Genomic DNA, 11,713 nt, shown 5'->3' with positions numbered 1-11,713 from the left:
GCTGGCAATACCGTGACACCCCCCTCCCTCCTAAAATAACCTTGTGACCTCCCTGCAACTCTCTTTTTTGGGACAGGACCCCCAATTTGAGAAACACTGGTCACCCCTATGAAATCTGTATAGTATAGGGTAAAAGTATGCAAAAGATCAGATTTCAGTCTGATGTATTTTTCATAGCTGTGAATTTGGTATGGCCCTACATATAACACATTACTCAGCATAGACTCTCCTCAGCCTACTCCTATGACTCAGCTAGCTCATTTGAGTCCTAGAACCTCACAGACGGTACTGAAAGGGCGACCCTCAGGTTCTCCCCCCTATCCCAGGAGCACAAGGCCCACGAGCATTGGAAACCATTCGCAGGTTGTAAGAAACTAACATCCTTACCGCTAATTACTAAATCCTATTAGTATTTAACTTAACTGTGCCTCCAGGATGGTGTGAGGAAGGACAACCCCCCGCCCCCAACCAGCCTACGCTAGTTTGGTCCCTACAGGAAGAAGAAAAAATCCTTCCTGGCCCTCTGACCTTAAAAGAGGTGATTGGTCAAACCTGCAGCAACCACAAAACACAGCTCCAAAGCTATCAGTACAGGATGGGGCTACTGAAACGGAGCAAATAGAGGCCCAGGCTAGCATTTAATTTAATGAAAGGGGAGGACGAGGAACCAATCAGCTCCCATCCTCCCTGCACTGGCTAATGAGTGGCTAGAGACTCTGGAGCGGGAAGCGTCACCTCTGCATTCCCCAGTATGTTTTCCTCCTCCTTTAGTCTTCCACCCATTGAGGCAAGTGGGTGGCACTCTCTAATTTCATAATTTTGTTTGCTCTAGTTTTTGATTCACTTCTTTACTTTATATTAGGGCTGTCAATTAATCATGTGAGTTAACTGTGACTAACTCAAAAAAATTAATTGTGATTAAAAAAAAATCATGATTTAATCACACTGTTAAACAATAGAATACCAACTGAAATTTATTTTTGGATGTTTTTCTACATTTTTTTCAAATTGATTTCTATCACAACACAGAATACAAAGTGTAAAGTACTCACTTTATATGTTTGATTACAAATATTTGCACTGTAAAAATGATAAGAAATAGTATTTTTCAGTTCACCTCATACAAGTACTGTAGTTCAATCTCTTTATCGTGAAAGTTGAACTTACAAATGTAGATTGTTTTTTATTACATAACTGCATTCAAAAACAAAACAGTGTAAAACTTTAGAGCCTACAAGTCCACTCAGTCCTACTTCTTGTTTGTCTTAGTGATTGGCTGAACAAGTTTTACATTTATGGGAGATAATGCTGCCCGCTTCTTGTTTACAATCTCACCTGAAAGTGAAAACAGGCATTCACATGGCACTTTTGTAGTCGGTGTTGCAAGTTATTTATGTGCCAGATATGCTAAACATTCGTACACTCCTTCATGGTTCAGCCACCATTCCAGAGGACATGCTTCCATGCTGACAATGCTCATTTATTTTTTAAAAAAGTGGTAATTAAATTTGTGACTGACCTCCTTGGGGAAAAATTGTATGCCTCCTGCTCTGTATTCTGCCATATATTTCATGTTATAGCAGTCTTGATGATGACCCAGTACATGTTTGTTTTTAAGAACACTTTCACAGCAGATTTGACAAAATGCAAAGAAGGTACCAATGTGAGATTTCTAAGGATAGCTACAGCACTTGACCAAAGGTTTAAGAATCTGAAGTGCTGTCCAAATTCTGAGAGAGTTGAGGTGTGGAGCATCTTTTCAGAAATCTTAAAAGAGCAACAGTCAGATGTGGAATCTACAGAAGCCAAATGCACATCCTCTGGAATCGTGGTTGAAGCATGAAGGGACATACAAATCTTTAGCGCGTCTGGCATGTAACTATCTTGCGACACTGGCTACAACACTGCCATGTTAACGCCTGGTCTCCCTTTCAGGTGATGTAAACAAGAAGCAGGCAGCATTATCTCCTGAAAATTGTCACCAAACTTGTTTGAGTGATTGGCTGAAGTAGGACTGAGTGGACTTGTAGGCTCTAAAGTTTTACATTGTTTTATTTTTGAATGCAGTTTTTTTTACATAATTCTACATTTGTAAGTTCAACTTTCATGATAAAGAGATTGCACTACAGTTCTTCAATTAGGTGAATTGAAAAATACTATTTTTACTGTACAAATATTAGTAGTAAAAATAAATATAAAGTGAGCACTTGTATTCTGTGTTGTATTTGAAAATGTATAAAACATCCAAAATATTTAAATAAATTATATTCTATTGTTTAATCATGCAATTAAACACAATTTGTGTTTTTAATCATAACAAAGGCCATACTGGATCAGACCAAAGGTCCATCAAGTCCAGTATCCTGTCTTCCAACAGTGGCCAATGCCAGGTGGTCCAGAGGGAATGAACAGAACAGATAATCATCAAGTGATCCATCCCCTGTCTCCCATTCCTAGCTTCTGGTGAACCAAGACTAGGAACACCATCCCTGCCCATCCTAACAGGTTCATCAATGGCTATCTTCCATGAGTTACTCATTCCTTTTTTGAACCCTGTTATAGTCTTGGCCTTCACAACATCCTTTGGCAAGGAATTCCACAGGTTGACTGTGCGTTGTGTGTGTGTGGGAAATACTTTTGTTTGTTTTTAAATCTGCTCCCTAATAATTTCATGTGGTAGACCTTAGTTCTTGTGTTATGAGAAGGAGTAAATAACATTTCTCCACACCAGTCATGATTTTATAGACCTCGATTATATCCCTCCTTAGTCGTCTCTTTTCCAAGCTGGAAAGTCCCAAACTTTTTAATCTTTCCTCATACTGCAGCCATTCCATACAGCTAATAATTTTTGTTGCCATTTTCTGAACCTTTTCCAAGTCCAATGTATCTTTTTTGAGATGGGATGGCCACATCTGCATGCAGTATTCCACCACCTCCCTAAGTAACCCATTCCAGTGCTTCACCACCCTCTTAGTGAAATAGTTTTTCCTAATATCCAACCTAGACTGCCCCCACTGCAACTTGAGGAGACTGTTCCTTGCTCTGTCATCTGCCACCACTGAGAACAGCCTAGCTCCATCCTCTTTGGAACCCCCCTTTGGGTAGTTGAAGGCTGAAATCAATTCCCCACCTCATAACTTCTCTTCTGTAGTTCCCTCAGCCTCTCCTCATAAGTAATGTTCCCCAGCCCCCTAATCATTTTCGTTGCCCTCCTCTGGACACTCTCTCCAATTTGTCCACATCTTTTCTATAGGGGGGGGCCCAAAACTGGATGCAGTACTCCAGATCGGCCTCACCAGTGCCAAATAGAGGGGAATAATCACTTCCCTCAATCTGCTGGCAATGCTCCTACTAATGCAGCCCAATATGCTATTAGCCTTCTTGGCAACAAGGGGACACTGTTGACTCATATCTAGCTTCTTGTCCACTGTAATCCCAGGTCCTTTTCTGCAGAACTGCCGCTTGGCCAGTCGATCCGCAGAATGTAGCAGTGCATGGGATTCTTCCTTCCTAGTGGAGGACTCTGCATTTGTCCTTGTTGAACCTCATCAGATTTCTTTTGGCTGAATCCTCCAATTTGTCTAGGTCACTCTGGACCCTATCCCTACCTTCCAGCATATCTACCTCTTCCCCCACTGTCCCACTTAGTGTCATCCGAAAACTTGCTAAGGGTGCAATCCATCCCATCATCAAGATCATTAATGAAGATGTTGAATGAAACCAGCCCCAGGACCGACCTCAGGGGCACTCTGCTTGATCCGGCTGCCAACTAGGCATCAAGCTGTTGATCACTACCCGTTGAGCCCAACGATCTAGCCAGCTTTCTATCCACCTTATAGTCCATTCATCCAATTCATACCTCTTTAACTTGCCACCAAGAATACTGTGGGAGACTGTATCAAAAGCTTTTGATACAAAGTCAACGTATATCACGTCCACCGCTTTCTCCATATCCGCAGAACCAGTTATCTCATCATAGAAGGCAATCAGGCTGGTCAGGCATGACTTGAGCTTGGTGAATCCATGTTGACTGTTCTTGATCACCTTCCTCTCTTCCAAATGCTTCAAAATGGAGTCCTTGAGGACCTGCTCCATGATTTTTCTGGGGACTGAGGTGAGGCTGACTGGTCTGTAATCCAGGAATTTCTCTGTTTGTTGTGCCTTGAAGGTACCTTCTGAGGCAGCACTACAAGATCGCACAAGCCTTTTTGCTGTGGTGGCTCGTAACTTTGGCCACACCATTGCCCAAACAAAAACAGATTACATACCAGCGAGTTTCCTAACAACCTTACCAAGAGTCATCAATAAGCCTAGAAAGCATCGCACTCCAAGCTGTCAAATGGTTTACTTATCTGAGCAGCACGCTGAACAATGAAGCAAGAATTCACCACAAAGTGAGTGCGTGAATTAAGAAAGCTAGTGCCGCATGTCGTGGCTTTTATCACTGAATCTGGAAGCAACATGAAATTTATCTAGAGAACAAAATCAAAGTCTAGAACACTGGTGTCCTCACAACATTCCTCAATGGGTGTGAAACATTGAAAAGCTTGGCAGCTTCCATTTGCAACATCTAGAACTATTGTTGGGCATCAGAAGTTAGGATCGGGTTTTCAGCATGGAAGTCCTGGACACAGCTGATTTGGTTGGTATAAAGGCTTATTTGATGTGTGCCCAGTTGAGATGGACTGGCCACGTAATTCAAATGCCCTGAGACCCATCTATCAAAACAAGTCTTCTATTCTGAATTAAGCTCCTGCAGTCATAAGCACGGAGGGCAGACGAAACACTTCAAAAACACTCTGAAACAATCTGCACAAAACAAACATTTTTGACTCTACCTTTGAGCAACTGGCAATTGATTGCATCGCATGGCGCCACACCATAAGGGTGGGTGTCCCCAACTTTGAGAAGAATCACATGGAGCAGCTGGAAGCCAGCACCAGGCATGGAAATAACATGCAGCTCAATCACCACAACTAGACAAATGGCTCTGTGGCCAATGCAGTAAATGTTGTTCTTCCCACACTGGTCTATGGAGTCACACAAAGACCATTAGAACAAACTATGATTGCCAATGTCATCCTTGATATTGAGGTGGTCAGCATCAGACCAGCCTCGTAGTAGCCCAGTTCCAAAGATATCTAGAGCAATCTTTGGTAAAAATCTGTGTGACAGTTTGTCTGCTGAAGCTCTTTTTCTCTTGTCTTATGGCTGAAAATAATTCAGCTGGATGGTAGTAAATCTGTTGCTGGATAGTAGATTAGGAAAGTCATGAAACTGTAAGTAGCAGGAGTGCCGTTATACTGTAGTTTATATTTTTAATAGACTGCTTATAGACCATACCAACAAGACTTAAACTCGGTGGGCCAAATTCATGCCTGGGGTTACACCAGTGAAGGATTTGGCACATACTGATTCTCTTCTTCAGGTTGTACTCATTTTGAAGCATAGCTGTTTTAACTTTGTCTTTTACCTATTCATGGGTCTGAAAAGGTTTGTAGGATTTACACCAGAATTACCTAAAAAAAAGGCTGATCCAAAATCTAGTGAATTCAATGGGACTCGTTCCACCGATTTCAACAGACTTTGAATCAGGCCTGTCATGTATAATCAAAAGAAGCTACATTTCCTAGCCACAAAAACAACCACCTGACATTAAATATAAACAAGTATTATTAAATAGCCATGAAATATTTTACCAGAAAAATTGTTAAGCCAATTTATGGGATAATGCATTAATGATAATGCTTATCAGACATGCTAGAGCAATAGTACAAATACACTTTATTTATCAAGCTATTGCTCCTAAAATATTTCATTTAATTTTTTGATGTTTTACTTCATAAAAAATTAAAAGAAATAGAATTTACCTGCAATTAAGAAGTACTTTGGGTACTTCTATAAGGGACCAGATTTTTATAACAATTTGGAGGTAGTGTTCTGTACTATGAGTTGACACTTGGCAATCTGTACATGTATACTTGCCGTTGCCAGTATGTCTGTCTCTCATCTTGCCTGTGTGCAAAAGGAAGCATCACTCAACAGCAGCTGATTGCCAGACAGGAGCCCTCAGTCAGGTATTCAGTTTGCCAGAATATCCCCTCAGAGTGCTGGAAACAATCTGGTATTATTTATAGTAAACAACAAAGCCTTAGATGATTTGTGAAAAGGAAATTGAAAAGGGAAACAATTTTTGGTGTCCCTCAGATTTGTAGAAAATATTATCTGCTAAGGGGAAAGGACTGCAGTAATATTTTGTAAATAAGTGAAATGCCAATGGCAATATAATGTAGGAACCCCCTTAACAAAAATGAGACTCCCACCTACCTGCTGTCATTTAAGCAAAAGAAGTTCATGTTAGATGTTGGCCGGGCAGTCAGTGGTGTTTGTTACACAGAAATTGCTCAGAGAAGTTATCTTGTGATGACAAGCTTCTTTTTGCTAGCAGTAGGTGAACAAACAGAACATTTTTAAGGGGTCCAGCCCTCAAAGAACGACATTATAGATTCATAGATATTAAGGTCAGAAGGGACCATTATGATCATCTAGTCTGACCTCCTGCACAATGCAGGGCCACAGAATCTCACCCACCCACTCCTGCGATAAACCTCTTACATATGTCTCAGCTACTGAAGTTCTCAAATCATGGTTTAAAGACTTCTAGTAGCAGAGAATCCTCCAGCAAGTGACCTGTGCCCATGCTACAGAGGAAGGCGATAAACCTCCAGGGCCTCTTCCAATCTGCCCTGGAGGAAAATTCTTTCCGACCCCAAATATGGCGATCAGCTGAACCCTGAGCATATGGGCAAGATTCACCAGCCAGATACCCAGGAAAGAATTCTCTGTAGTAACTCAGATCCCACCCCATCTAACATCCCATCACAGGCCATTGGGCCTATTTACCATGAATATTTTAAAAGATCAATTAATTGCCAAAATCATATTATCCCATCATAATTATGAGCCCTTTATTCAGAATGGTGATCAGTTACTCCTGGAATTACTCCTGTCACTGCACACTAGTTTGAATAAAGGATTCACGGTCCTTAGTATGACACATCTCAGACTGTTGGTCCCAGGATATTAGAGACATATCTCAGACTCCCATCTCTATGTGGTTTGAACAATATCCGGGAAAAATGGAATAATGGTAAATTCTTTCTGTTCTGGCAGTCTCCCCGTGTTTCTCCCGGGCGTTTAGCGGTATGAGCCATGCTTATAAAGTCTTATGCTGAGAACAAGATGTGCCTGCTACTAGAGAAACTGAGGTTCTGGAATTAGTAATCTCCTATCTGAAGAGATTTTCACTCCAAGGAAATAGGGTGATGTAGTTTCAATTTAAATTTTCTGCATCCAAGTAGTCAGAATTCACTCTGTAGACACCAGATGGGCACTTGAGTAGGGTGACCAGATATCCCATTTTTATAGGGACAGTCCTGATATTTGGGGGTTTTTTTATGTGGGTTCCTATTACCCCCCATTCCTGTCCCGATTTTTCACACTTGCTATCTGATCACCCTACTCTTGAGTGAGGCTGGTCAGGAGGCTAAAGCCTGGGACTGACATAAAAATTAGCTACTTCTCTTAGCTAGAAAGGATGTGGCCAAAACATAGTGTTTCCTCACAGAAAGATTTTGTATTCCACAGCTACTCCTAACAGGATCTGTGTTCTAGGAGTTAACCTCAGAGAAATCGTGCATGTGTCTCTTGCTCCTGATCAAAACTAACACTGTATTCTTATTGTAAATTATGAAAAGCTAAATCTGACACTGAAAGAATAAATTTTTTAAGTGTGATTTGTCCATCCTCCAATTTTTGCTTCTCTGACTGAGCTTAGCTTGCAGTGAAATAGAGCGTGTAACACAGAGATAAAGCAAAGGATGCACTGACAAAGTAAACCACTGTACTGTAAACAGGTGGTCCTGATCACCAGCCTAGGGCAACACAACAATCAGCCATGCCTGGCTCCGCTGGTAGCCCTTTTCCCCTGGTCTCTGTTTATTCTCCAAGACCAAAACGAATGAAATGGAGAATAACAACAAAAGCAATAGTCCTGTTTTTGCCTGCAGTTCTGGAGGCCCTCAGTCTCTGGTAACCAAAGGGTCCGGACTTTCCCAGCCCAGGGGAGGTACACAGGACTGGCTTTCCCTCTTATGGCCTTCTGCTGCAGCCACAGGGGTGTGCACTCAGCTCTTTCCTGGTCCCAGGCTCCCTTATGGTCCTCATTTTTATCCTCCAGCTAGGAATCAGACCTAATCATTAGCTGCTGTCTAGTTGCGTTGGCAGATTCCCAGCATCTGCCTGCTGTACTTTCCTCCAGAACAGGGCCAGTTGCTTCCTGGCCCTTAAAGGGAGACCACCCTATCACATGTTTCTTGAGATAACAACTTTCCTTTCTCTCCAGTAATGTGTTTCCTACCTTTGCAGCTGCCGAGACATATGTCCATACCTAAGCAACAGCCAAATCAAGAAAAGAATGTTGTGTGTCCAAAGTTATTTCATTTTATTCATGAAGTTTGTGTAATATTTGACTGGAATCTTATTTCTAATATGTCATGTGATGGAGAAAAATATCAATTTGGAGTGGAGAGCTTGCTTTGGACAGCAACAGAAAACCTTCTCTGTGTTCAGCCCTAGAAACATTTGAACAATGGCCATCCACCTTTAGACCTTTCTTGTCAAGCATCAGCCTAATTCTGCTCTGACTTGCACTCTTCACTGAAGTTGCACAGCGTGTAACTCAGGGAAAGACTTGACTCAGGATGCCTACCTCTCAAGCCAGCCTCATGGCTTTTTGGGTAGTCCTGTGCACTGACCATGCAAATGATTCATGAACCCAGTTCCTACTGTCTGGGTTAGGAGGGTCTGGGAGTGCTGCAGAAGCAGGGTGCTCAAGCTCTAGGGAGAAAAGGAGAGGATCACCCCATGTCACCTTCAATGACAGTCAGGTCATCTAAAAGGGGCTTTTTAAAGGGAATCTATCCTAACTGGAAAGAAGGTTGTTTTGGGGATTCAAGGAAACACAGGGGGATTATCTCTCCTAGAAACCTGAAAATATACCTGGTTCCCTGAAAAATAAACCTTGGGCCCAGTCCTGCTTCCACTGAAACCATTGGCAAAGCTCTCATTGAGGGGAGCAGAAGCAGGCTCCTTGTTGCAGGAGGAGACGTGTAAATGTATTTTTTTCAGGCTCTTGCTCATAAAATATAGAGGGCTTAGCAGCTGCATGTCTTGTGTGGCTGCTTATACTGCTGCATATAGTCAAAGTAAGAAAGGAGGGGAAAAAAAACTTTATACAAAATGCCAAGCTGAGTCCTGTGAGATTCAGAATCAGATGCCATCTAAAGATTTTAAATCTCATATGCCAGTTCACCAGTCAGGAAGGTCAGGTGGGACAGGGGACAGCACAGCAAAGTCACAGCATAGGTAGAGTCCTACTTGTACAATACACCAACAAAATATATATATCTGCTTCAAGGTTCAGAGACAGTTTCACATTAGCAACAGATGATACGAGCCTCTCTTTCACCTCACATAGTTTACTTCCTTTCCCGGGCAGTGAAAGAGCTACTTGCACTTATCATAGGCAAACAGAAGGAGAATCTTCATGCTGGAAGAACCTGAAAAGTGTAAGTCCTGAAACCACTCTTGCTGCAAGTGACGTGAGGCAATTCAGTGTCTCCATGACTACTCTTCTGGGTTGTACAACTTGCTCACTTCTACCACTAGCTCCAAAGGAAATGTGGTTTTCAGATTTCATCTAGCGCTGTATAATAGGGTTAGCATCAGTAATAGTTGGCACTCATGCAATGTCTTTCACCCAAGGCGATCAGAATACTTGACAAAGATTAAAGTCTGGAACGGATGAAAAGGTTCATGCTTAAAGGCATATAAGTCAACTGCTAATTCCGGGTTGGGAAGAAAGTTTGCCTAGAGGCAAGTTATTCCATAAATTCCCAGTTTGGAGTTTCTTGAACCTTGTCATCAGCCTTTGTTATAGACAGGTTACTGGACTAGATGTATCACTGGTCTGATCCAGTATGATAAAGTTAAGAGTCCTATTGTCCCCATTTTATAGATGGGAAAGCTAAGGCATAGAAAAATTAGTCTAGGAAACCATTGTAATAGGTGCCTTAAATTCGATAAAATAAGAAAAAGTGACTGGCCAACAGCATGGAGGGAGTTTGTGATAGAAAGCTGATTTTAAACACTAGATCATATGCCCTCCCTTACGTCTAATACCATTCAGTCACCTCACAGCTGTTCATAGAATACATTTTTATTGTATTCAGAAATATTTGTAGTCCACTAGGAAATGAAATATACATTTATTTCAGCTTCAAAGATAAAATATTACAGTGGCAAACAACTTATATGTATGATACTCTCCCCTGAAATAAATGACTTTGGCTTTTCCACTTTATGGTGTGTTGGAACATGGTTCCTTTTAACAGGTGAAAAAAGATAGCAAAGTAAAAGGAACTAACTGGGTGTGTATTTTGTTTGGTACCATCTCTGATCCAGGAAGAATTTGTTTAGTTACTAAAAAACTGAAACTTATTCTTGTTACAAAATAAGTAAGATTAAACATGCTGTGTTCTCTACCTTTTGTTTTAAAAAAGCACTAAAATAATCATCATTGGAATAATAAAGGATAACTATTGTCAACATAACAGTATCTGTCATGCTGCATATTGAGTAACAGAATAATGTAAAAAAAATATAGTCTATGGCTTACACACACTGTAATTAAATATATGAAAAAGTACAGCTATACTATGGTTATCCTAAAAACCCTTTACGAAGCATGGGGTGGATTCACTCCCACTGATGCAGGTGGAGCCAGTAAGGAGATGCCTTATCACACAGCCTGTTTGTGCTAAACTCTGCTGGAGACTCCATAGGAACTCCCCTGTTGGAGGCTGTTAGGGGATATTTTGAATGTCCCTGGCCCCACTCCTACCTTGGCCAGATCGGCCTATTTGTGCATTGTGGCTTAACTGAAGCCATTAGCTCAGTAAATATTGTATGAATCTTGCACAGTGTGACCAAATCCTCCCAGACAGACTTGCAACCTTGAAAACTTGCAATTTATTATTATTGAATTAATGTTGCAATGATATTTATGGTATTCCTTTAATAAGTATAGGAAATACTAGGAGGGGATAACTAAACTATAAGTAGTAATAAGGAATATTGTGAATACCTCAGTAAAGCAAACTAGACAAAATTTTAAATTTTTTAATGATGCCCACAGTTGGGAAAACTATCTAATGTACTCTTAACCAGCTTCAGGAAAGTAACTTTCTTCCACAAAAGCAGTTTTGCTATTTTTCTTTTTCTTTTCTTTTCTTTCTTTCTTTTTTTTTTTTTTTTTTTTTTTGCTGCTTTGTTTGAAATGGACTTCAAGAAGGCAGACATTAGCAAACACAGAACTGGTAGGTAAGATCCCTTGGGAAGCAAATGTAAAAGAAAAAAAAGTTCAGGAGCATTGGTAGTTTTTTTTAATAGAAATTAAGGGCACAAGAGCAAACTATCCCAATGAGTAGGAAAGATAGGAAGTATGGCAAGAGACCCGCCTGTCTTAACCAGATCTTCAACAACCTGGATCTCTCTCTCTCTCTCTCTCTCTCTCATATATAGATATAAAAACTGAAAGTAGGTCAAATTAAGAAGGATGAATATAAAAAAGAAGAAGAAAACAAGTAGGTAG

Source organism: Lepidochelys kempii, chromosome 2, assembly GCF_965140285.1.
Source record: "Lepidochelys kempii isolate rLepKem1 chromosome 2, rLepKem1.hap1, whole genome shotgun sequence".
NCBI lineage: Eukaryota > Metazoa > Chordata > Testudines > Cheloniidae > Lepidochelys > Lepidochelys kempii.
Note: the sequence above shows the minus strand (reverse complement) of the source record.